We start from the raw sequence: 396 nt of genomic DNA on the forward strand, positions 1-396 counted from the left end.
GACAGGTTGCTCACGTCACATCTACGTCTCCAGCTGAGTTGGAGGCTGTGCAGTAACGCTAAGTCATCACCAGAAAAGAGCTTCTAATAGACTTCACTGGTCTCCGTCCAGAGCAACGGGATGTGTTGGTCCATTTCTTAAACTGTCTATGGTTGCTACATAGTCATTACTAAGGACACAACAATGGCAAATTGTTTTTTGTGGAAAACATACATCTTGGAATATTGGATTGTATGAGTTGAATGTGTTATGTATGTACATTGTAAGAATTAACACAACTTTTATGTCTTTCTGTCACATCTCCAGCAGTCAGATTCACTATGTTCACTCGGAAGAAATCACTGCACATGGGGAGGCACTGGTAATGACATTTTGAACATGTTTAGAGGCTAAAAA

The sequence above is a fragment of the Etheostoma spectabile genome, chromosome 6, assembly GCF_008692095.1.
Source record: "Etheostoma spectabile isolate EspeVRDwgs_2016 chromosome 6, UIUC_Espe_1.0, whole genome shotgun sequence".
NCBI classification, from domain to species: Eukaryota; Metazoa; Chordata; class Actinopteri; order Perciformes; family Percidae; genus Etheostoma; species Etheostoma spectabile.